Source organism: Callorhinus ursinus, unplaced genomic scaffold, assembly GCF_003265705.2.
Source record: "Callorhinus ursinus isolate GAN/ISIS: 27379988/994484 unplaced genomic scaffold, GSC_fseal_2.0 scaffold82, whole genome shotgun sequence".
NCBI classification, from domain to species: domain Eukaryota; kingdom Metazoa; phylum Chordata; class Mammalia; order Carnivora; family Otariidae; genus Callorhinus; species Callorhinus ursinus.
In genome coordinates this window covers 1,298,973-1,321,525 of record NW_027397144.1, presented here as the reverse complement: position 1 = coordinate 1,321,525, position 22,553 = coordinate 1,298,973, and the positions used below count along the sequence as shown (strand labels likewise).

General features: G+C 47.6%; 1 protein-coding gene and 1 long non-coding RNA gene across 9 annotated transcripts in view; one reads left to right on the top strand and one right to left on the bottom strand.

Moving 5' to 3' along the window:
- The window catches only part of SMARCA4 (SWI/SNF related BAF chromatin remodeling complex subunit ATPase 4), an 88,446-nt gene extending 71,269 nt beyond the window's left edge, over nt 1-17,177 (bottom strand). For 6 of the 8 annotated variants that reach the window (XM_025863361.2, XM_073887683.1, XM_025863364.2 and 3 more), the window contains exon 1: nt 17,042-17,177. The gene's annotated coding sequence lies outside the window, so the exon portion shown is untranslated. Of the gene's footprint in view, nt 1-1,964; nt 2,219-17,041 lie in introns of all 8 variants that reach the window. The other 2 variants (XM_073887682.1, XM_073887681.1) reach the window with 2 other exon arrangements.
- Nucleotides 17,077-20,738, top strand: LOC141371630 (uncharacterized). Its single transcript, XR_012376718.1, has 2 exons — nt 17,077-17,171; nt 20,560-20,738. It is a non-coding gene; the product is annotated as an uncharacterized lncRNA (long non-coding RNA).
- Nucleotides 20,739-22,553: the final 1,815 nt, after the last annotated feature.

The following is a 22,553-nucleotide window of genomic DNA, read 5'->3' as shown; positions in this document are numbered from 1 at the left end:
GGTGGAGGTCCACAGCCACTGCCCCACTTGGGGTCTCACTTCCCTTGCTATTCTGATCACAACAAAGAGAATGTCTCAGGGCAGTGCTGATACGCCCTTTGCGCCCAGTATCTGCCACCTTCCTAGTAACAACAAGGGAGAGCAAGACTAAGGCTCAAAGCCGTTGCCAGCAACAGTACCCAACTGGGCCTTTGGAAGTTCAACAAATACAAATATTCAAGCAAACGATGCTGGTTTTCCACCTGGGGCATGAGACCAAGTTTCCTTTAAAATAAATGAATGGGGGCACCTGGGTGGCTCAGTCAGTTAAGCGTCTGCCTTCGGCTCAGGTCATGATCCCAGGGTCCTGGGATTGAGTCCCATGTCGGGTCCCCTGATCACCGGGGAGCCTGCTTCTCCTTCTGCCTGCCACTCTCCCTGCTTGTGCTCTCTCTCTCACTCTAAGTCTTAAATAAATAAATAAATAAATAAATGGAAGTCTGAAACACAGGTTCATTTAGAGAAGTATTACACAAATAACGGCACTCTGCTATCTCAAACAGTTCTATAGCGATATTCACGTGTCTGAGGTTAAATGAATATTGCCAAAAACTAAAAACTGATACCCAGAACCATAACCCAGGGCCTCTACGAGATCCAAAAATATGCTACAAAAAAAGTAATGATGACGGTAAATTTTGCTTATCACCATAGGGCTGTGAGCTGATAAATTTTATATAGGTTTTCTATGATTAAGAGTTCAGTGTTAAGGTAACCCTTTTTCTGTTGTGTAGTTATATATATATGGCCTTAAACACAATACTTTTCAATTTCATAACTTCTTTCATGATGACAGATTAATACATTTGCAGTGCTGAAACACAGAAAACACAAAAAGAACAGAGGAACTTAAAAGTCACCCAGCATCCCACCAGACACAGAGGTGAAGCGCTTGCTGGCCCTACAGAGAACAACAAGCAACCCTGCCCTCCTGACCCCTTCCCAGTAGGGCCGGGGGAGGTGGGGAGTGCAAAGGGGCTGAGGGTTTCCTCAGAGACAAGGGACACCACCAGAGCCATAAGGATGGAGCTGAGCGGCGCAGGGTGGGCCTTCTCAGGGTGGAGAGCTGCCCTCATGTTGCTACTGGGACCCCATCACACCTCCCTGCCTCCCTTCTAGACTGTTCTACACACAGGCACGCATGCACGCACGCGCACACACACACTCTCTCTCTCTCTTTCAACAGTATTACTCAGCACATTCTAGGCAAGCTTTTCTTCATCGAATTATACCCAGGACCATTTTTATCATGTAGTAGTCTTCAAAAGGTGAACTCTAGTGGTTCCACTGTGTTCCCTCGTTCTGCCACATACTGAGTTATTTCAAAGCCCCTCTATTGTTGACACAAATGTGGTTTTGTTTCTGTGGTCTTTTTTGGTTTTTGGAGTGACTCTGTCCCTAAACTTTACTGGGCACTTCTGGTTCTAAGGATAAATTTTGTTAAGAAGTGTAAGAACGTTTTTAATTCTCTTAATTAGGACAAGTTTTAATTTGAAAGGTGGGCGTATTTTCCTGGATAACAGATCAAAAGCCCAAACTTCTTTTTTCTGGTTTCATGGCTAAGTAATAGAGCAGAGAGGACCAGAAACCTTGGCAGGGCATGGACCAGTGACCGGTGCACCAGCCTAAGAACAGACCCAACCGTGCAAGAAAGTGCTCCGTGTCCCCTGGGCCTCCTGGATTTCCTCCAAATGCAAGGAGCCTCAGTGCTGTACCTTAAATAAACCTCACAAGAGTGCTGGAGGATTGGTGTCTGTTCACCATCTCTTCCCCACAAATCCAAAACCCAGCAAGCCTGGGGCGGGTGGTAGAATCAAACTTGTAAAAAATAACTTTGAGACAAATCCATTTAGAAACAAAATCGGACCTGAATCAGACACATGTGAAAGGTCACACCTGCTACAGACAGAAAAGGATCCCGTTACCTCCAGATGCCACTCCAGTCTCTGGCATGTGAGAGTGATCTGTGTCCCAATCTCCTTTTCTAAAATGCAGATTCTGAAGTCTGAAACCTCTGGCCCAGCGTTTGTCTAGGGCAAGATGCACCTGTAGTCCTACTTCACAGGTGGAGAGCTGAGTGACGTAAATATAGCCACGGCTGGGTCAAGGAAGATGGCTCCTCAGGGCACCCCTCCAGGCTCTTCATGTCCATAGATCCTCTCACAGAGGCCCAGAGAGACTGCAGTGAGGTGGGAAGAGGGAAAACGGCCCTGAAAATACTCAAGGAATCTTGTGACATCCGGGAGCTCATGGGTGCTTTCTCACCTGCCAACTGAAACTGACAGCAAAATAAAATCCACATCATCTGGGGAACATCTTCTTCTTATCTAAAGGCAAACATGCCAAAGAGCAAGAATTGGGAAGTGTCTTTGGAATCATGGCTCTTCTAAAGGTAGTTTATACTTAGTGTCAGACCTTCCTATCAAACTGCATGGTACCAGGGTGCCTGGGTGGCTCAGCCGGTTAAGCGTCTGCCTTTGGTTCAGGTCATGATCCCAGGGTCCTAGGACTGAGCCCCACATCAGGCTCCCTGCTCAGCAGGGAGCCTGCTTCTCTCCCTCCTCCCACTCATGCTCTCTGTTGCTATCTCTTTCTCTCTCAAATGAATAAATAAAATCTTTACAAAAAAATGCATGGTACATCTAGAAATTTATTACCTCCACTCACAGCAGCACTAACTTCATCAATGACACATGGAGCTCATCGAAGATGCTGGAGGGTATCAAAAAATACTTATGTGCCAAATAGAGCTACCCTATGACCCAGCAATTGCACTATTTACCCCAAAGACACAAATGTAGTGATCCAAAGGGGCACCGGCACCCCAATGTTTATAGCAGCAATGTCCACAATAGCCGAACTATGTAAAGAGCCCAGATGTCCATCGACAGGTGAATGGATGAAGATGTGGTATATATACACCATAGAATATTACTCAGCCATCAAAAAAAATGAAATCTTGCCATTTGCAATGATGTGGATGCAATTAGAGGGTATTATGCTAAGCAAAATAACAATCAGAGAAAGACAATTATCATGATTTCACTCATTTGTGGAATTTAAGAAACAAAACAGAAGAGCACAGGGGAAGGGAGGGAAAAATAAAACAAGACGAAATCAGAGAGGGAGACAAACCATAAGAGATTCTTTTTTTTTTTAATTTTTTTATTGTTATGTTAATCACCATATATTACATCATTAGTTTTTGATGCAGTGTTCCATGATTCATTGTTTGTTCATAACACCCAGTGCACCATGCAAAACGTGCCCTCCTCAATACCCATCACCAGGCTAACCCATCCCCCCACCCCAAACCATAAGAGATTCTTGATCATGGGAAACAAACTGAGGGTTGCTGGAGGGGAGGAGGGTGGGGGGATGGGGTAACCATCAGGGCATTAAGGAGAGCACGTGATGTGATGAGCACTGGGTGTTGTATGCAACTGATGAATCGCTAAACTCAACCCTGAACCTAATAATACACTATATGTTAATTGAGTTAAAAAAATATTTTTGTGCCAAAATATGGCAACATCTACCTTTGAGAAGCACGGGGTTTCACAAGAGGCTTTTAAAAAGGGCATGTGCTTTGGAAGCTGTCACCTCCGAAGTGTCAGGTTGTGAGGAAGCAGGTAAGTGCCTGGAGCCACTGGGAGCAAACTCATTTCTGGACTGAAAGCTCAGACACATGTGATGGTAAAGGGACCCAAACAGTATGGGCACAATGCAAAACCATCCTGAAGAGCACAGCGGGCTGGGCTCTGCCACACACTGAGGTGCCCCATCGGGGTGCTGGTATGTGCACGAAGACAGACACGCCGGCAGACCCACAGCAGCATGGCGGCGGGGGGGGGGGGACGACGACGGACGGATGACATAGGGAGACGGAACCAGAAGCAGTGCTCTGGTCCTCAGTGTGGTATGGAAGAGGGAGCATTTTATTTACTTGTACTGAGTTTTAGCCTACCTCAAGTGCCCTGATTGTAGGGGTATGGCTGGATGAACAACACTCCTGCAGGGCACCCCTGGCCCTTTCTGTGAGGACCACCCTCCCAGGGGGAAACACTGCTTTGACTCTCACTCTTTGGTGGGTTCACTTGTTACTGAACCGCATCTGAAAAAAAGAAACAGAGTAGTATCCTCTGCTTCTCTGTGAGGGGCATCCCTGTTGGTGGGACAGTGGCATTCGTTCTTCATTATGAGTCTGCTCTCCCATTCGTGCACTCTGTGCTACCGGGTTTTGGCCAGCACGTAAAGCTGCTATGGACAATGTCACTTTGGGGACGTAGGCACCCGTTTCCCTTGGGTATCCAGGAGTGGAACCATTCCTCATAGGAAGGCTTTGGTAAATATCCCAAGCTTTCCAAATTAGGATTACAATCCCACATAACCTCCATCCCCGCAGCAGAGAGAGCATTCTAGTTCCTCTACATCGACACTGACACTTGGTGCTGTCAGTCTAACTTGTAACCGTTCCAGTGAGAGTATAATCGTATCTTACTACCATTTTAATTTGTATTTCCGCGACTGATGGTGTTGTGCACCTTCCTGTATGCTGGCCACTGAGATATCCACTTCTGCAAAGGCCCTGTTTTCACTAGTGTTTTACTTGGGGATATGTGGTTCCTCTCCCAGTCTGGGGCTCACCTTTGCATTCTCCTAATGGTGTCTTGTGATGCAGAGAAGTTCTTATTTTAATGGCGTCTGATTTATCAAGTTTGTTCTTACATGGCTAATGGTTTTAGAGTCCTGTTTAAGAAAATTTTGTCTACCAGGGCGCCTGGGTGGCTCAATCGGTTAAGCATCTGCCTTTAGCTCAGGTCATGATCTCGGGGACCTGGGATTGAGCCTGCTCAGCAGGGGGTCTGCTTCTCCCTCTCTCTCTGCCCCTCCCCTGGCTCATGCGTGCTTGATCTTCCCCCCGACCCCCAAATCAAATCTTAAAAAAAGAAAATTTTGTCTGAGACAATAAGAAATATGTATTTCATCTCTGCCTTCAGTTTTTTGACTAAAACCCCTGGAATTTCCTAAGTGGTAGGGGTGTCTTTTGTCCTAATGAAGTGACTCATGGTAGAAGCTTGGAACTTTCAGCCCCATCCTCCAAGGAGGGGAGAGGGATTGAAAAGTGAATAATCAATCATGGCTACAAGATGAAGCATCCATAAAAATTCTCAACTAAGAGGCTAGGAGAGTTTCTGGGTTGGTGAACACATCCAATGCTAGGAGAATGGTGTACTCCAACTCCATGGGGACAAAAGCTCTTGGGCACAGGATCTTTCTAGACCTAACTTTATTTACCTTTCCATATGGCTGTTCATCTGTATCCTTTATAATATCCTTTATCATTAATGTGTAAATATATGCGTCTCCTTGAGTTTTATGAGCTGTGATATCAAATAATCAAACCTGAGGAGGGGTTGATGAGAACCCTATTTGTAACCAAATTTGGACAGAAATGTAGGTAACCCGGGGGGCCCACTACTTGTGATTGGCATCTGAAACGGGGAGCAGTCTCAGTGGGACTGAGCCCTTAACCTCTGGGGTCTGCACTAACTCTAGGCAATTAGCGTCAGAACTGAAGTGTAGGACACCCAGCTGGTATCTGCAGAAACTTGCTCTGTGTGGAAAACCCACACATTTGCTGTCAGAGTGCTGTGAGCAGAGGAAACCAGTTTTCCTTTACAATCTCAAGGTCATGGAGATGGAGGAAGGAAAGGGATTTTTTTTTAAGATTTTATTTATTTATTTGAGAGAGAGACAGAGACAGAGCATGAGCAGTGGGGAGGGGCAGAGGCAGAGGCAGAAGGAGCAGCAGACTCCCCGCTGAGCAGGGAGCCTGACGCAGGACTCGATCCCAGAACCCTGGGATCATGACCCGAGCCGAAGGCAGATGCTTGACCAACTGAGCCACCCAGGAGTCCCAGAAAGGGTACTTTAAAATCCAGAAAGATTATGACTTGCTCCCGCCTCCTCCTGATTTACAACTGCTGACGATATTACCAGCCACAAAGAAGTAACAAGAAAGATGATCCAGCCAGAGGGGAAGCAGGTTTGTGAGCCCATTTGGTGGTTAAGGACTGAGATTTACTGACTGAGCCCATACCACCACACCTCCCAGAGGGACTATCATGGGCCCTGCTGACAGAGGGGTCCCTGAGGATCACAGGCCACCCAGCATCTCAGTGAAGTTGCTAGAGTCACAAGGCCAAGGCCACCATGCCACTCACTGAAGTGCAGCCTGGACTCTGAGTTTGGACTCTTCTACTTGCTAACTGCATGATACTAGATGAGTGACTTAACCTTCTTCTAGCCTGTTTCCTCCTCTGTAGGCTGGACATGAGACCAATCCCTCCCTCGGGCGTCACAGCCAGCATCACTGAGCTAAGGCAGGCAGGCATGTACAGGCAGGAAGGAATCCCACCCTGCTGGCGAAGCCAAGGAACCCCACATTTACTGTGCAGTTGCTTACTGCTTGTCACTACTGACCCAGAAGCAACATGCAGATTAAGTCCTTCCATCCTCCTCTTAAAGAGATGAATAAACTGAGGCACGCAGTAAGTAACCAGGCTAGAGAATTTGCTTCTTTTTTTTTCTTTTAAAGATTTTATTTATTTATTTGAGAGAGAGAGAGCACATGAGAGGGGGGAAGGTCAGAGGGAGAAGCAGACTCCCTGCTGAGCAGGGAGCCCGATGCGGGACTTGATCCTGGCACTCCAGGATCATGACCTGAGCCGAAGGCAGACGCTGAACCAACTGAGCCACCCAGGCGCCCCAAGAATTTGCTTCCTAACTAAGCCTCCCCCACAGGGCAAACCTTAAGTGATGCTCCTGTCTCAAAGCGTTCAGGAACAAACTCCAGAAGTAAAGGCTGCACAAGGCAGCTTTGCCGAACTGGAGAAGGACAGAGGTTGCCTGAAGGCCACAGAGGCCCACTGCAAAGACCAGCTGTCATAAGTGATGAGATCGGCCCTGCAATCAGCGGGCAGATCTGGGCGGCTACAAATTATCCTTTGCCCTCTTGGATCCCACCCCACTAACCTGGTGTTCTTATCCATCATCAGGCTCCTTTTGGCCAGTCAGCCCTTCTTAAAAGGCAGGGGTGGGCCTGCCCCTCTTGAGAGCTGGGGAGGGTATGGAACCGGGCACTACTGTACTCCAGCAAGCTGCCTACTCAGGAGGGCCTGACAAGCTTGGCCAGAAATTTCAGAAGTGAGGTGGGATCTGAGGGCAAAGAACAGCCCTTTTCCTAACCCCTTCTTCACTCATCACCAAACACCTCTACCTTTCCTACACAGTAAACTAAAGATTTGGCATTTTCAGCAAATTCCTCGGGTCCCCAAGGTCATCCTATCATCTTGGGGGCTTCAAGGGGGCCTCCACTGTTCAGACCGGACTCCTACAACAAGTCCCTCTATGACAAGTCACTTGGTGTCTGGGCTGGGAAAAAGGTGGTAAGTAAACACAAAACTGAAATCCATCTCAAACCAGACAGCCACACCTAAGCAGATGAGAAAAGTGAAGGACAAGGGGACAGAGGGACAAAAGAGTGAAGCCACTAGCACATGTATGTGAGAGCCTAATCAGGAAATGTGTGGCCTGTGGGTCGGGTGTGCTTGGGGCCTCCACGAGGGAGGAATGGAGCCTGGGAATCCAGGTAAGCAGCCCAAAGGAATGTGATGGGAAGTAAAACTACTCTGGGGCAAGAGTCAAAAACCTGACAGCTAAGACATTCAGTAAGCTGCAAGATGAAAACAGGTTCCCAGGGCCAATGGGTTTGGAAGTGACATGGCCATATCACCTTGATTTCTCCGAGAAGCACCCCAATCGCTCATCAGAACCCCCACACAATCCATGCCCCATGAGGCACTTCATGCACACGGATGTGGAGGAAGGTCCAAGATGAGGCAGAGGAAAGAAGGGAGCATCAATGTAAGGTGTGCTTGGCCCGAGCCTCACTTTGCTAAGAATAAGAACAGATACAAGTTCATCTGAACACAGAAGCCAGCCCAAAGAAAACTTGCCAAACCGTGGCTGGCAGAGGCCAGGAGCTCTCTCAGGAGGTGTATGAGGGGAACTGACACTTTCCACATCATGGAGCTCTGATGTTTTTTGTGTGTTTATTTTTTTACAATAACCTTCTATTACTTTTGTAATCATATTAAAAAACAAAAACAAGAAACGCCAAAACCAACAAACCAATCTAGATCAGAAAAATACCTGGGAAATAAATACCCAGAAAAGATGTCCAGGAAGTACCTTTATGGAAATAAAAAAGATGAAAGGATGTGACGATTGCATTATTTTCTACTTTCAACTTCATCAAAATTATCATTTAAAATAGAAACATCTATTGACATTCAGATGCGGAATCAGACCGCTTGAGGAGTACCTCTAGTTTCTTCTTTCATACCACCCTTTGCTTTTCTCTTGAAAAAAGGACAGTGGTCACAACAAGATGGATGGATCTAGAGTATTATGCTAAGTGAAATAAGTCAGAGAAAGACAAAAATCTGTATGATCTCACTCATGTGGAATTTCAGAAACAAAACAAATGAGCAAAGGGGGGAAAAAGAGAATTTAAGAAACCAAACAAATGAACAAAGAAGAAAAAAGGGACAAACCAAAAACAGACTCATTTTTTTTTTAAAGATTTTATTTATTTATTTGAGAGAGAGAATGAGAGACAGAGAGCACGAGAGGGAAGAGGGTGAGAGGGAGAAGCAGACTCTCCGCTGAGCAGGGAGCCCGATGCGGGACTCGATCCCGGGACTCCAGGATCATGACCTGAGCCGAAGGCAGTCGCTTAACCAACTGAGCCACCCAGGCGCCCCAAAAACAGACTCATTAACTATAGAGAACAAACTGGTGGGGCGATGGGGGGCAACAGGTGATGGGGATTTAAAGACTACACTTACCATGATGAGCACTGAGGTAAGAGAACTGTTAAATCACTATAGTGGACACCCGAACCTAAAATAACACTGTATGTTAACTATACCAGAATTAAAATCGAAAAAATAAAATAAATAAAGTAAAAATAAAAAGAACGGAGGTGGTCAGCCACTGAAGCAGGACAGACTGCTAGCAGGAAATCAGGACCCTAGAAAATCTGCTTGCTGAGATTACGGGTTGTTGGGTTTTTTTTTCCTATCTTGCCTGAAAACCAGCATTATACTTAAGTTTGGCCCCAGGAGAGCTGCGACTTCGCTTTTTGGGCATGGAGAAATTTGTTCTCCTACAAGTTTCATCAACAGACACAGGTCCAGCCACGGCAGGGTACTTGGCAGGTACTCGGATGGACCAGACAGGCCGGGCAGGATGCCTTCAGCACAACCAGTCAGTCTTATTTGTTACATTAAAACTACAAAACGAGGTTCCCCCCCAATACTCTACTAGGAAAACTGTTCCTACCTGACCAGACCTGGCACACTGGTCTGTGAACCTGGAAGGACGTGTGGGATGAGGCATCTGCTGTCTTAGGGAACACGTGGAAATAGCTTATTCCTGACAGGGTGCTTCCCCAACACTAGCTGTTCCATGCTGGCTGCTGAGCATTTGCCTTGCAATATAATTAAGTAGCAAAACCTTGCCCTATATTTAAAAAGGAATACACTTCAGAAACAAAAAAAAACCTGTCATGATAATTAATTACAATGTCTTATCGGGTGGACGTGCTGAGTCTGTCCTTACCAAGTACAGTAGTTCCTCCCGCCCCCCCCCCTTCCCATGCAGGTTTCGCTTTCCAGTTTCAGTTACCCATAGTCAGCCCTGGTCCACGCGCAGATGATCCTCCTGCTGAGTTTCGCCAGAAAATCAATAGTAGCTTAACACTACGTCACAACGCCCACCTCACTCACTTCATCTCATCTCACTAGCATTTTACCATCTCACATCATCACAAGAAGGGCAAGCAAGTACAGTACAATAAGGTGCTCTCAGAGAGAAAGAGAATACCCATGCAACTTTTATTACACTATTATTGTCATAATTGTTCCATTTTATTATTAGTTGTTGTTAACCTTAAAAATAAAACTGTCAGGGGTGCCTGGGTGGCTCAGTCAGTTAAGCATGTGCCTTGGGCTCAGGTCATGATCTCAGGGTCCTGAGCAGGGTGTCGGCTTCTCCCTCTGCCCCTCCCCCGGCTCCTGTGTGCCCACGTGCACACGCGCTCTTCCTCTCTTTCGCTCTCAAATAAATAAAATCTTCCAAAAAAAAAAAAAAAACCTGTAAAAATGCATTCATTCGGGAGTAACAGAGAACTACAATCTGGGACAAGCAACTATGGCAAAACCAAAGGCAATTAAGTCCAGAGAATAAAGAATGCTCTTTTATGGAAGGAAAGGGAAAAAGTCAGGAGCGCTGTTATAAACAAGAAGTCCACTGGAGTAAACAGGGAGTTTGAAATGCAGTAGCGTTTCACTGGCTAAGTTATGACAGTCTCATTGGCTGGGCTGTTGCTGGGGCAGAAGAAAAACCTTTCTCTCTCAGCTGGGGTAGTAAAGTACTATGACTTGTAAGGTGACTTGTAAGGTAGGTCTTTTCCTATTGGGTCTGCAATTGATGACAAGTGGTAGGGTTTGAGGGCTCCTCCTTCTGTCCTCCCAATACCATTTAAATGAGGTTTCCTATTATTAATTTTCACATTGTTAATCTTACTGTGCCTCATTCATAAATTAAAATTTACTCCAGGTATGTATCTATAGGAAAAGCAGTATAGATAGGATTCAGTACTATTCATGGTTTCAGGCATCCACTGGGGGTCTTAGAATAAATCCCCCACAGATAAGGGGGTCTACTGTATTATTTTTAGCACTGGGAATTATGTATCATTTTATTCATTGGAATCCCCACCTCCTGCCCTTTAAAAAAAAAATTCATTTACTTGAAAACCACTGAAGAGGACCTCCTTATCTACAACACACCAGAAGATGTGAACACATGACGAGAAGCCGGTTCTCTGCCCTTGGGGAGTTCATGCTCTAATCCAGCAGGGAGATGGCAGGGTTTCCACGGAGAGAATTCAAACACTACCCCACCTATCCACTAGATGGGTGTTTTCCAAACTCTTCTGACCATGACCTGGAGTCATGACATGACCCAGCAAACACACATCAAGTAAATCCAACTAGCTTTACAAATCTATCCTGACTGTGCTCCCCGTTTAACACAGACAGATTCTCTTCTTCTTTTTGAGGCTGGTCAAGCCCCACTGGATGGATGTCACGGTCTACTACTGCAGGGTCTGTTGAGATATCTGCTATATATTCAACACTGAGAACAACACATAACCTGCGGACAGGGTGGGAGAGAAGTCCCCCACAATAGGGGTACACAAAATGCAAGAATTGCCAGGGAGGCATGGTGCCTATACCCGCCCAGTTTCGCTTGTGACAGGCCCTCCCAGCCACCTCAAATACTGACTGAGAACCAACTCTGTGCTGAGCAGGTACCAGGTATTGTGAATCCAGCAGCCAACAAAATCCCTGCCTCATGGAACTGACAACTGAGTGACAGAGGCAAGCACACAAATAAATATGACATGATGTTCCTTGGGGGGGGCGGGGAGGGAGAGATGCCATGAACTTGTACTATGAAAAAATAAGCAGGGGGCCGCCTGGGTAGCTCAGTTGTTAAACGTCTGCCTTCAGCTCAGGTCATGATCCCAGGATCCTGGGATCGAGCACCGCATCGGGCTCCCTGCTCGGCCGGGAGCCTGCTTCTCCCTCTCCCACTCCCCTTGCTTGTGTTCCCTCTCTCACTATGTCTCTCTCTGTCAAATAAATAAATAAAATCTTAAAAAAAAAAATAAGCAGGGTTAACAAGCTGACAGGAATTACTATTTCAATCATGGTGACCAGGGATGGTCTTAGGGAGGGGATACATCTAAGCAGAGACCTGAAGTGGAACGGGAGCCAGTGGCTACTGATGGACAGAGGGACCAGCAAGTACAAAGGCCCCTGGGTGGGATTGTGCTAGATTAGAGCAGGAAAGGGGGATGTGGCAGCAGATGAAGTCAGAGATGGGTGGGGAGGGCAGCTCACAGGCCTTGAGGGCAGCAGTGAGGAGGTAGAAGTCTACTCTAGGTCCAAGGGGAAACCGCTGGAATGTTCTGGGCAGGGCAGTGACATGGTCTGATGATGGTTTTAGAAGATTTCTCTGGACATGCTGATGAATAGATGTAAGGTTAAAAGAATGGAGTCAATGATGACCAAGGTAACCAACAGGGCTTCAACTAGCACATGCCCTTTGAAATATAAAAGGTGTCCCTTCCTTGGGGCTGACCAGCCTTGGAGCCAGATTTGGCAAAGCCAGCCAGGCTGGATTTCAGCTCCAACTTGCCTCCCTTGGTTCAGTATCGGTGACTGGAGGTGCCAACTGGGGAGACTGTGGGGTAAGAGGGGGTTGGAGGGAGGAACAGGAGGGAACGGGGTTTTCTGCCCAGGGAGGTTAAGTTATTGGTCCAACATCACACAGGAAGTAGAGTCCTCCCTCAAGTCTGTCTGACTCCAGGCCTGAGTAACTGATTTGGGCTGAGAATCTAAAGGCAGAAGACAGCCTGAAAGGGTGCAAAGTGCAGACAAAGAGAAGCACTCTGACAGGCAGGGGTATCCAGGGTGTGTTCCTGGGAGGCGGGCATGGGTGTTCAGCACAACAGCAGACTAGGCTGTGATCAAAGACACGACTGGCAGTCATCAGGGCCAGATGCAGCTCCCAGGGCACAAGTGGACCCCTAGGCTTCAGTGTCACCATTAAGACGAGACCATCCACATTCTACTTTACTGGGACTTTTGGTGCAAGTCAGGATGACCCACATCAAACCCTGTCCCCTCTGTTAACAGGTGAGGCAGCAACTGCCACGCAGCCACCTGCTTCCTGAGCCAGTGGGGCATGACTTACCAGCGAAAAGAGAACTTAAACCATCCCAAGGAGCCATTTTAAAGCCCACCGCTACTAAATACAGGGTCCATCCTCCTTTTATCTCACACTGGGCTGGTGAACTTCACATTGAGCAAAACCCAGACTATTCCCAGTAATAAGCATCCACATGCAAAAATAAAGACATGCCTCCTTTATAACAAAGTAACAGTCCCAAAGGGAAACACTGCAGTACCAGTCTAGTCCCAAAGGCTTCGAAGGGGCCTGGGCTGGTTTATGCCCTGCTAACAGTTACCTGTTTTCCAAAGAAAGCCCCTTCTCTAAGGGAATTGAGAGGGAAATCAATGCATCCCTTCCGTTCTCTCTGCCCCTATGAAATCCAACTGCCCAGCAAACCCAGCTACATCTGGCACTACCCTCAAGGGCCTTTCCCTTACATGAAGATGATTCCTGGCCAAATTTCTCATGCCCATCAAATCCATGTCCTGAAAAATTAGAAGGATCAGCATGCAGTTAACAGAAAACTCCAATCATATTAATGAGCCTTACACTTTTTTTTTTTTTTTTTTAAGATTCTATTTATCTATTTGACAGAGAGAGCGCGAGAGAGGGAACACAAGCAGGGGGAGTGAGAAAGGGAGAAGCAGGCTTCCCACGGAGCAGGGAGCCCGATGTGGGGCTCGATCCCAGGACTCTGGGATCATGACCTGAGCCGAAGGCAGACGCTTAACAACTGAGCCACCCAGGCGCCCCTGAGCCTTATACTTCTTAGGGATGATCTCCTTAAGGTTGACAGCAATGGCAGCTCCATTTAGCCTCAGACTCAATTCTGAGGTGTTCCCCCTCAGACATTTCTCCCCAATATTCCAGCAGCTGTTACTTCCCTTTTATAGGTTTTGCACATCCCTTTAATTTTTTATTTTTAAAGGTTTTACTTGTTGGTTTTGGGGGGGCAGAGGGAGAGGGGGAGAGAGAGAGAGAGAGAATCTCAGGCAGACTCGTTGCTGAGCGAAAAGCCCCATGCTCAATCTTACAACCCTGAGATCATGACCAGAGCCGAAACCAAGAGCCAGACGCATAACCGACTGAGCTACTCAGTGTAATTTTTTTAAAACTCCAATTCTCTCTTAAGTGTTCCAATCAATGTTACAAGTTACAAGGAAATATGTGAGATGGGAAACAAACATTTGATATTTTCCAAAACCCATGCCACCAAACACACTTCCTTCTTTCCAGTGCGTTATGGTGAAAGTGCAAGCTTACAATTTCTAAATTGTTAAAAACAAAATAGAAGAGTTGATTCCTTTGCTACTACTTTGAAAACATACAGAACTATTACAGCAAGGCAAAAATATATTCTGTATCTCAACCTGCCAGGATGTTGTAGGAATCCTAATAAATGACACTAGCTGCCAACTGTTCAGCACTGTGTGCCAGGTGCCGTTCTAAGCACTTTACAGTTGTCATTGTTGTTTAGACCTTGCAACAATCCTCATAGTTGGGTACCATTACTGTCCTCCTTTGCAACTAAGGAGAGGGATATGATCGAATGAGAACAGGGGCCCTGTCTGCCTGTTCCCGGCTGAATCCCCAGCCCCCATCAGGGCCTGGCTCGTGGTAGGCTCTCAATGCCCACTTGTTCGAATGGGTAATGTGATGTTGGGCCGTTTCTTGCACAACGCTGGGGGGCGCCATTCGTGTGTGAATGGGTCCCTCTGTTCCATGGCAGCCTAAATGACTGAGGCCAAAATTGGTTGACACATCTGAGGATTCACTAAATGCCAGGAACTGTCATCTCCATTTCTCTAAGGAATCAAGAGGAAAAGTGGTAAAGCCAGAATTCGAACCCAGAAGGTTAAATAGGGCCATTGGTGAAGAAATATCCCTAAATATCAGCTTCTTCACTGGCAGAATGTTGTTCTCACCCAATACATCTAATCCCTCCCACACCCCACAAACAGCTAAGACAAGTGGCTGGTCTAGGGCTAACTCCAGTGTTTTGAGGGTCCAAAAGGAATGACAAAGGTACGTGGCACATGGAGGAGCATTTATTATTGTCATAATTATATGTGAATTGATTTTAAATTAGAACAGAAACATAACCAGCACATCAAACCTGAGCTTCCTGAGATACAGGATGACTCCAAATTATGTTTTTCATTCTTTAAATAACTGACTTACATGTATATACATACATGCGTATAAAGAACAACATTAACTCCAATAACTTGAGTGCTTACTATAAGCCGGGCACTACAGTGTGTTAAACAGCTTCCCATGTTATGTTTTCAACCCTTACAACAACTGAGGTGGCACTGCTATCATACCTGTTTCACAAGTCGGGGGGACCTACTGGTAAATGCTCACTGGAGATCAAGCTAGGATTTAGAAGGCTGGGTGTGAATTCAGGAGGTCTGATTCCAGGATTAGCAGTCCTCACCACCACACATATCAACCACCACCCCACACCCTCATTCCCAGGGGACAATGGCCTGGAAAGTTAAAAAACCAACAAGAGCAACTAACATTTACTGCTTACAACTCAAGCCCAGTCCCGTGCCAAGCATTTCACCCATATACTTGCTCCATCCCTGCAAGGACTCTCCTCATTCATTCCACAAATGTTCCCTAAAGACTTACTATGGGCCAGACCCAGGGTACACTCCAGGAGACCAAGCAGACACGATCCCTGCTCTGATGGCCCTCAGAGAAGAATAGACGTGTAATTACACACTGGGGTAACTGCTACACGGGAAAGGATCAAGGTGATATGCGAGTGTAGCAGTGGGGAGCAATGACTGGTCCAGGTGGTCACATGCAAGCCTGGACACCCTCCCTGAGTCTGAGAAAAGGTCCGCTCTTCCATACAACTCCCTGATCTCTGGCTCCCATCGCTCCTGTGTTCCTCTCACAAGAAGGGTAATGAGGATTACATGATAGGCCACAGGGAGTTGTTCCCACATTTACCATCTGTTCCCCTACAAGACTAGAGAGGCTCCTCAGAGCATCCAACCACCAACCATCTAACACCCAGTAGGGACTCAACAAATATTTGCTCAACAGTGAAGGGGGCAGATTGGGCCTGCCGGTAACAAGGGTACTTCCCACTTGCCAGGAACCATTTTACAGGTTTTACCAACTCCATTTGTGGCATTATTCCCATTTCACAAACGAGGAAACGAAGAAGTTCAGAGAGATTAAGCTATTTATCTAAGGTCACACAGCTAGGTGACAGCCCAGGGAATCAAACTCCATTCCGGTCTGGCAATTCAAACTGAAAACTTGTTTCAAATTCCTAGGAAGCGGCTCTTGCACTTATTCCCTAGTTTCCCCAAGGATTCACTGGGGGGAGGGGGAATCAAGACGGGTGTCTTCGAGACCAGCACAAAACATCTCCGAAAGGCCCACGTTTTAAATAAAAGCCTTCATCTGGAAAATCAACTGGAGGCGAAAGGATGCAAAACAAAAACAATGGTTTCAACAGCAAACAGTTCTACCCGTTCTCCCCCACTTGTTCTAGACTCCCCACTTCAGGGCAAACATTCTGAAGTCACCACTTGCAAGGAATTGAGGAGTTATTTACTTTTCTTTGAAAATCTAGAATACGTGATTTTTTTAAATAAAATTTTAGGTCACTTAACCCAAAGGGACTGGTAATGCTCGTTTCCAGGCGACAGGGAACTCATCTGGGGTTTTTCCTACTAAGCCCCGACCGCAGCCTCCCCAAAAAGACAACATTCGGGTCGGACCCGTTACGTAGCCAGAAAAGCTCCGACGCCTTGCTTTGTTGCTGCCGCGACGGACACAGCGACCCGGGGCCGGGACGCCGGCCCGCCGAGGAGGCGGAGAGCTTTGTCCGGCGACCCCAGCGAGAGCGCGCGCGCGGCCTCCACGCGGCCCGGGCCCCCACCCCACGGCCCGCGGATGGTGTAGCCGCGGGGGCCTCACTACACTGTGGCCTTCCCCGCGCGCGCGGTGCCGGCCAAGCTTCTTGACCCTCGGGCGCCGCCGTACCCCAGCCCCGCTCTGGGCGCCGGCGGCCCCCTCCCCCCTCGGCGCCCCGGCTCCATTCAAACCGTCCTCCCAAGCCCCGCGCCGCGCTCCCCCCGCGGCCCGCGTTCCTTACCGAGAGCCGCCGGCGCCGTCGCCTTCCCGGCGCCGCCCCCGCCCCTCCGCGCGGGGCCGGGGGCAGAGTGGGCGTCTCGCCTCTCCTCACGAAACAAAGAAGCTGCCGCCGCCACCGCCACCGAGTGAGGGTAAGTCTCGCGCGCGCGCCCGCCCGTCTCAGCCGCCCCCCCACGCCGCCCGCGCACCCGCTGCGCGCGCACCCGCCAACTCCCCTCCCCCCCGCAGTCGGCTTGTCCCGTTTCCGCCGACCGCCCGGCCTCGTGCGCGCGCCCGTCCGCCCTTCCGCTCCCAGTGCGCGTGCGCGTCCGCGTCCGCTCGGGGCCTCGGGGAGGTGGGCGGGACGAGAGAGAGCTGGCTCTCCTGATGTACCACCCCACTCAGTCCGGGAAGGTCTTGCTCATGCGCACCGCGGTCTTCGTCCTCACGCTGCGTCCCCACGCTGCCGAGCATGCGCAGAGCGGGCGCCACTGCGGCGGTCGCGGTGGTGGTTCCCGCGGCTGCGACGGGAGGTTGGGGGATGGGGTGGAATGGCGGCGTGGTTTGCGGGAAGGGTTGGCCGAGGGTCCTTGAGACTCGGAAGTGAAGACCCGAGGCCGTGCGTAAGGGCGGGAGGCGAGCCGGCTGGACTGGGGCTGAGACCAGCCGGCCCCTGGGCCAAGGGCGGCTCTGGGAGCTGCTTTTACTTATTTCTGGTCGGGGGATGGCGGGGTCTCTTGGGCAAGGCCTGGCCGCCTTTTCTTTAGCATTTACCCAGCACTATTAGTTTGGGAGTTGTTTGTTTTTTTTTTTAAAGATTTTACTTATGTTTCAACAGAGAGAGACAGCGAGAGGGAACACAAGCAGGGGGAGTGGGAGAGGGAGAAGCAGGCTTCCCGCTGAGCAGGGAACCGGATGTGGGGCTCGATCCCAGAATCCTGGGATCATGACTTGAGCTGAAGGCAGACGCTTAACTACTGAGCCACCCAGGCGCCCTGGCAAATATTTTTTGACCTGCTGCTGAGCTGCAGACGCAAGTGCTGTGGCACCGCACTGACGAAACAACCGTGTCAACCTTTGTGGAGTTCTAGGAAGGCAGGCAAGAGGCAAAAGAAATAAGTAAAGTATACGGGCGCCTCGGTGGCTCAGATGGTTAAGCATCTGCCTTCAGCTCAGGTCATGATCCCAGGGTCCTGGGATTGAGTCCCGCATCGGACTCCCTGCTCCTTGGGAGCCTGCTTCTCCCTCTGCCTCTCTCTCTCTGTCTCTCATGAATAAATAAATAAAATCTTTTAAAAAATTAAGTAAGGGCGCCTGGGTGGCTCAGTTGGTTAAGCGACTGCTTTCTGCTCAGGTCATGATCCTGGAGTCTCAGGATCAAATCCCGCATCAGGCTCCCTGCTCAGCAGGGAGTCTGCTTCTCCCTCTGACCCTCCCCCCTCTCATGTGCTCTCTCTCTCTCAAATAAATAAATAAATAATTTTAAAAAATAAGTAAAATATATTGTGTGGAGATGGAAACGTGGACAGTCGCAGGAATTATAAATGGGGCAGCCAGAGAAGACGTCACTGGGAAGGTGTTTGAGTCAAAAGGTGAAAGCAGCGGGGGACATCCTTGTTCTAAGTATGAAGGCCCTGAGCCCCTAGGCCGCTTCTCTGTGTTTTGAAAGTGTCTCCAGTGCCACATCTTTTAGTCCTGCAAGTGGACAAGTGCTCCCCTGAGTTAGGGCCCAGAGCCTCTGGCTGTCCTTATTCCTGCCTCTCGGGCCTGCTCTTCCTCATTTTCCGGTCTCAGCTGACAAACCACCTCAAGCCTCCCTTCTTTTTGATCACTGCTTCCTTCTTCACATTTCTTGGATGCCCGGTTTATTGTCTTCCTCCTCTCAAATTAATGGCAAAGATGTTACCGATTCTAGTCACTAGTGAATAACCAGCATCTACAACTACATAAATGATATGTCATGTGGTGCTCTCCACCACATACATGATACTTTTAAATTTTTTTATTGGAAGAATAATAACAGATTAAGTGTGTATCATACCTGCATCAGCTCGTTCTTCTTTCTGAACCACTTGCAGTAAAGGGTAGACAGTGAGATCTCATGGTGGAGTCAGAAAAGACCTGGGTTTGAAACCTGACTTCATTGTCAGTAGCTGGGTGATGCCAGGAAAATTTACTGGACTGGTCTACACTCTCCTCTTCACCTGTGCGCTGGAAACAGTAATGACACTCACCTCTACAGACTGGTTATGAGGAATCTATGAAAGGAGGCCACCTGGAAGTTTTCTGAACCTTAGCTCATAATATTGAGTAACGCACAGTAGATGGGCAAGTGGGGTCTGAACCTCAGTATGTCTCCCTCGGGTAGTATTTCTTAAGCGTCCTTGACATGATAAACACTGAGCTGGTTCCTGGCCTCCAGTGGTGCACTGAGCAGACAGTGTTCCTGCTCATGGTGTGGACCGTCCATGAGCTCAGTTGACTGTCTCCCATGTGTTTCAGCTAATACGTGATAGGAAAATGTAAGTGCAATGGAAGAAAAGCCCAGGGTGCAATGAGATCATAACGGGGGTTGAGGAATCATCTTTCGAAGGAAGAGGCACTTATGCCAAGTCCCAAAGGATGAGCAAGAGCAGGGAGAAGGAGGGCACTGCGTGGAGGAAACAGGATATGCCAAGACGGTGAAGAAGAGAATGTAGAACAGAAAGGCCCATTTGGCTGAGAGGGAGGTCAGCAACATTGGGCAGGGAGGGCCTTGTCAGCTGTGGTGAGGATCTTCAGCTTTCCCTGGAGTGCAGTGGGAAGCAATTAAAAGGCTTTAATCAGGAGATTCCCATAGTTGCTCATGCTGCAGGGTGGCCACTGGGCTGAAGGAGAAGGACAGGAACTGATGAGTCCCTTTAGGCCATTGCCATGGCCCAGGGTGGAGAGGACAGTGGCCTACACTAGAGTGAAGGTGGTAAAAGTAAAGTTGGAGGAAGTTGGAGGTAGAATGGATAAAAACTGAAGGAACAGACCTGAGAGGTGAGAGTGTGACCAGCTCTCTGCAGGTGAGACGATGGGGACATTGGAATGGTGGCAAGGGAGGAGCAAGAGTCCTGCTTTTAAGGACAAGATGGCCATTGGGAACAATTTTATAGACCAGTGCTCCATGGCTGTACATTGGAATCCCAGCTTAAGCAAAACTGGTGCCTTTGGCACTTAGGTCTATGATACATTTTAAGTTAATTTTTGTATATGGCATGAGGTAAGATTGAAGTTCACTGTTTTCTCTAGGGATATTTAGTTGTTCCAGCACCAGTCCTGAAATGTCTGCTCCCACCCTGAATTACCTTGGCACTTTTGTCAAAAATCAATTCACTGTTTAAGTGTGAGTCTGATTCTGAACCCCATATTCTGTTATTGATTGATAGGTCTACCCTTGAGCTAAGACCACACTGTCTTGATAACTGTAGCTTTATAATAAATCTTGAAATCTGGTATTCCTCCTACTTTGTTTTTTTGGTTTTTTTTTTAAGATTTTATTTATTTATTTGACAGACACAGCGAGAGAGGGAACACAAGCAGGGGGAGTGGGAGAGGGAGAAGCAGGCCGACGTGGGGCTCAATCCCAGGACCTGGCATCACGACCCGAGCCGAAGGCAGACGCCTAACGACTGAGCCACCCAGGCGCCCCTCCTACTTTGTTCTTTTTTAATAAAATTGTTTTCGTTACTCTAGGTCCTTTGCATCTCCGTGTAAATTTTAGAATCAGTTTATCAATTTCTACCAAAAACTGCTGGGATTTTGATTGGGATTGCATTGAATCTATAGACCAATTTGGGGAAAATTTTTCTCTTAATATTAAATCTTACAATCCATGAACATAGTGTATCTGTTTATTTAGGTCTCCTCTAATTTCTATTTGCTCTTTTCAGGCCTTTCCTACTCCCCTGAAATGACTCTTTTCAAGGTCACAGGCCTGTTGCTGTATGCAGAAGTCTGTTCTCTTCACTTTCCTTGACCTGTTGGCAACAGTTGACATTACCTCCTTAGAAACTTCTATTCACTTGGCTTCCAGTGTACCATACACTCCTGGGTTTCTTCCCATCCCATCATCTACTCCTTCCCATGCTCCTTTATAGCTTCCTCTTCTTCACACTGACCTCTTAATAGTGAACTACCTCAGGACTTGGTTCCCTATCTACATTCACCCTCTTAGCTTCCAGTCTTGCCGACCTTAAAAAAAAACTACATCCTAGGTATTTAACCCAAAGGAGTAGAAAACAGGTACGTGAACAAATCCCTATAAAAGCTAAATGTTGGAAATAGTCTAAATATCCATTAACAGATGAAAGGATAGACTGTGGTGTACACATTCAATGGCATATTCAGCCACAAAAAGGAATGAAGTCCTAATACATGCTACATGGTGGATAGGCCTTGAAACCATGCTAAGTGAAAGAAGTCAGACATACAAGGCCACATTTTGTGAGTCTGTTTCAAATGCCCAGAATAGGCAAAACCGTACAGACAGAAAGCAGATGGCCCAGGAGCTGGAGCAGGAGAGAGGGAGTAACTGCTTAATTGGTTCAGGGTTTTATTTGGGGAGGATGAAAATATTTTGGAACTAGAGGTATAGTGCTTATACAACATCGTGAATGTACTAAATACCACTGAAGTGTTCATTTTAAAATGTTTAATTTTGTTATATGAACTTCACCTGAAGTTTTTTAAAAAATTAACATGGGGATGGTCCCCAAATGTTTCTCTCTTGTCTGGACCTTTCCCTTGAGCTCTAGAAGACTGCCTCCCAGACACCATCATTGGATATTTAATAGGAGTTAAATTTCCATCACATCCCTCTTTTGCTCAAAACCTCCAATGGCTCCCATCCTGCTAAGAATAAAAGGCAAAGACCATCAAGAGAATGAGAAGATGAGCCACAGAGTAGAAGAAAATATTTGGAAAGACACATCTGGTAGAAGTTTTTTTTTTTTTTTTAAGATTCTATTTATTTATTTGAAAGAGAATGAGAGAGAGCACGAGAGGGAAGAGGGAGAGGGAAGAGGGTCGGAGGGAGAAGCAGACTCCCCACTGAGCAGGGAGCCCGATGCGGGACTCGATCCCTGGAGTCCAGGATCATGACCTGAGCTGAAGACAGTTGCTCAACCAACTGAGCCACCCAGGCATCCGGAATAATAGTGTTAAAAAGAGATGAGCTGGGGCACCTGGGTGGCTCAGTCTGTTAAGCGTCTGCCTTTGGCTGAGGTCATGATCTCAGGACCATGGGATCTCAGAGAGCCTCCTTCTCCCTCTCCCTCTGCTGCTTCCCTTGATTGTGCTCTCTCACTCTCTCTGTCAGATAAATAAAATCTTTAAAATGTATATATAAACAAAAAAAGCCAAAGTCAGGCATCACCAGGGGCTACCAGGCCTTTGCTCCTTCCCTGACTGCTCATTCCACTTCACCATGGGCCTCCTCATTCTCTGTTCTTCAAGTCTGGCTCATTCCTGCCCTAGAGCTTTACCCATATGCTCCTGACCCCTGCATG